The sequence below is a fragment of the Mercenaria mercenaria genome, chromosome 6 (assembly GCF_021730395.1).
Source record: "Mercenaria mercenaria strain notata chromosome 6, MADL_Memer_1, whole genome shotgun sequence".
NCBI lineage: Eukaryota > Metazoa > Mollusca > Bivalvia > Venerida > Veneridae > Mercenaria > Mercenaria mercenaria.
Window position 1 is genome coordinate 85245661 of NC_069366.1, and position 3743 is coordinate 85249403.

Below are 3743 nucleotides of genomic sequence, written 5' to 3' on the forward strand. Positions count from 1 at the left end.
CATGATATTACATACGGCTCTATACACCAGCTTGTTTATAATTAATCACTCATTAATAAGCATTTGGAAATATTTTGTTCTGCATTTTGCGGTGCTGTTAACTATTAACATCTATACTTTAGATAGTTCACATTTAGCAAGTGGCAAATAGCATGATGTAATTGAATAAGCAGAAAAACTGATGGACATAAAGACAATGAAAAATATTTAAGTTCTAATAATTTATTAAAGTTAACAGAATTTTTTATAAGTTGACAACAGTTTTATTCATTTATAAATAAATATGGCATTTCATAATTTGATCTAAAATATTGGTTGAACATTTAAAGTACAATGTTTTTCAAATCTTTCCAAAAATATCAGAAAATCTTTACTCTATGCTATTGATAAAATTTATATTACCAGTAAGTTGTTAGATTTCAGTATGATTTACAACAATAATTTTAAGTAAAATTTTATATTTCACTGTCATTGTCTTCTCAGATAAATTTGATTTTTTAAAAATAACTATGAAATGCCAAAGTGTACAGGTTATCATTTTCATTTCTTTTAAATTTTCATTTACTGTTCCAGTTCACTATTCTTCCTATGAAAATGTTTATAATTAACTTCTGTTCACATGTTAAAAGTTATGTTGTTGACTCAAGTTGATGGTGTTTCTCTTACTGATGAGTCCTGGAAACACTGTATGGGTCACAAAATTAAATTGGGACGAAACACACCTGACAACAGATGTTGATAAAAAACAATCAGTTGCATTAATAACCAACTGAAGATAAAAATAAGAAAATGTTATAACTTAAATCCAAAAACATTTTTAAAAATCTGCATGTATTTTCAAATTTATCTGATTTTCAGGTGTGTCTAAGGCTGTTTTCATTCAAATGACATAGTTTGATAAATAGTTTAATAGTTAAATGTGCTATTGCCTACCTATTCCCATAAAGGAGTGCAATGTGATGAAACAATGTTAAAATGATCACTATTCCAATAATTAGTTAACCAATAATAATAGATGGTTTTGTAGTTAACAAGAACTGCCACTCAGGGTCAATTAAAAGAGAAAACATTAGAAATGATACAAGGAGGTTTTTAAAGTAAACAGCTTTAAGGCCTACACCATCTAAATTTCATACAAAAAAACCCTTTAACTTTATGCAGCAAACTTTCCAAAAATAGAATGTTTATCAGTTGGTTAGAAAAGTACTATATTATACTTTCAATGATGCACATGACTTTATACTGCACAAGCCAAAAAAGGAGTTAATCAATAAAAACTGATTTAATATTTTCAGTAACATTTTCACCCATGCCAATCTTTGACACATAAATGCGATAATTAAAATTCGAAAACAAGAAATTAATGTGTCTCATGTTCCTAACAAACAACGTGGCAGCCACATTTAAATTTAATGTAAACAAAGATAATGCCTTCAACAATATATATCTATCGGCTATAGTTTTTTTTTTTAAATAATTAAGCTTTTTCTTCTCTCTCACCTTATTTTAATTCAGTTCAGTTTTATAAAGTGTTTTGGGGCAAATTACATATATCCAATCAATGTAGTCAACAAATGTTTGCAATTTCAGCTGAATGGCTCAAGCAGTTTTAACCCTTACCATGCTGTACATGGTTGGTCCTACCTTTGCAACAAGTGTAGATCATGATAAGCCTGCACATCTGTGCAGTCTGATCTTTATCTGCACTGTTCGCCATTCAGTCAGTATCTTTTGGTTAGCACCCCTTTTAACACTTAATAATACTGTCCAAATTGTAAAACGTACAAGTTCATTATAGAAATTTAGCAAGGGCCTAAGGGTTAAAGTTATATTAAATTATATAGCTAATTGTGTCCCCTGTGCACCCAAAACAGTGTGACATTTACATGAAGGCTAGTTTTCAACAGTGTGTCTTTTTAATCAAGCTTTATTGTTAGAGCTTTGATTTTTTATGTAACTTAAAGTCTGCACATTTAAAGCAAAATACTTTTTTTTCATAAACTACATCTCATTCTTACCAATATCAGGCAATATTTCGCATCTTGTGATGGAACCCTCTTCACAAAATGTAGTGAAAAAAAAAACAAAAAACAATTTAAATGTTGAACACTACAGTTTCATAACCCCATTACTTTTCTTGAGTTCTAATGTTTTCCTAAGATCTTAAATCTTTTCAGCTTTGAAGACACAATCTGACTATTTTTGTTTGATAAATCAACTTTCTCAGAATCTTGATGAAAGTCTATACACACAAAAATGTCCCCTGTGCACCTTTTCAGTAGTTTAGTGTCTCGAGGAGATACATCAGGAGGAGGTACATCAATCTGAAAAGGAATTGTTTTTTCTATGTTATATACAGTACACTATCACAAATTTTATTTTTGTTATGCATTTATGGAGCGAAATTTCCTTTTTTTGTTTGTTTCAGTATGATTCAATTTTGCCATAGTATTTCAGTCATGTAATGGTTTTCAGTTAACCTATCAAGTGTTCCTGCATTCTTTACTAGAAATGACTTGTGCTCACAGACAACTTCCCATTGTAAATGAGTAAGAAATGTTGGACAAATGACTTCAGACATGTTCTTCTCTCAAACTGTTAAAGATATTACATGCATAGCCAAAGGATCAAACTTACAACTTTTCTTGATTTATAGTCTAGTGCTTTATATTCTGAGCTAGGCATGCAAATTATCATAAGTGAAAGTTTCAAACCAAAACCAATACTGGTCAAAATCAGCCTGATCCATTTCAGATGTTTGTAAATGAAGTGCCTCCATTCAGGGTATCAATTTGGTTTCTGTATATTTTGCAAGCATGCTTTTACTTATTGTTCTCCTTTATTTCCTTTTGACTAAAATTAAAATATAGCATGGTTTGAATTATAATAGAGTTTGCAAATTTAGGAAACATTGAGACTAACTCAGTCAATACATACTATACTTGAAATCACAGACCAGACACCAATACAGGTACTGCCTTCAGACCCATCAGTGTTTTGGAACCTTGGTGAATGGTCCTAGAACAGCTCAGAATGGATTATCCACTGTCATTAGCATCTTTTGAATCAGCACATAGCTCAAGCCTGACCTCTGTATAAGCTGAGGATCTTCATCAGCTGGCTGTGACCTGATATAAATTATATAAAATTGCTCTGTAACCAGGTTTAAATATACCTTATTCCATTTATAAGAAGGAATATCAATCTTTAAATTACACAAAGATTTTGATAATATAGAAAATCTTAAGCACTAAGTCTGAGACTTAGGTATACAAGATCAATGTTTATTGGGTGCATGTACATAAGCTTATAATTATTAGCTACATAATTTTGATATCTACAAGAATCTTAATAAAACTGTGTGTGGGTGCGTATTATATAAACCACATATAAAATATATAAACATATAATATTAAATAGCATACTTTGAAACATATGCATTGACAATGAACATTTAAAACCATTATCAAAATCCGTGACATTTCAGGGATGCCTTACAATTGAGATAGCTTTTTCTTTCATAATGTGACAATAGTAATATGGCAACTAACGCTAGAGGAAGTACGTCGATTCAGGACAAAGATGGTGCTAAACTTGTTAAAGCTGACATTTCTGAGGATATTTTGTCGTATCTGAAAAAGATTGACATTAAAGTTGGAAATATGGAGGCTCAGATGAAAAGTATGGATGCAAAATTAGAAACATTAGAAAATTTGGAGAAAAAAGTAGATAACATTGAATCG

The 3743-nt window shown here is 30.4% G+C and overlaps 1 long non-coding RNA gene across 1 annotated transcript; it reads right to left on the reverse strand.

Moving 5' to 3' along the window:
• Positions 1 to 206: 206 nt before the first annotated feature.
• Positions 207 to 3480, reverse strand: LOC123553787 (uncharacterized). The gene is made up of 2 exons (XR_008371483.1): positions 2938 to 3480; positions 207 to 2324 (listed from the first exon to the last, which is right to left on the reverse strand). It is a non-coding gene; the product is annotated as an uncharacterized LOC123553787 (long non-coding RNA).
• Positions 3481 to 3743: the final 263 nt, after the last annotated feature.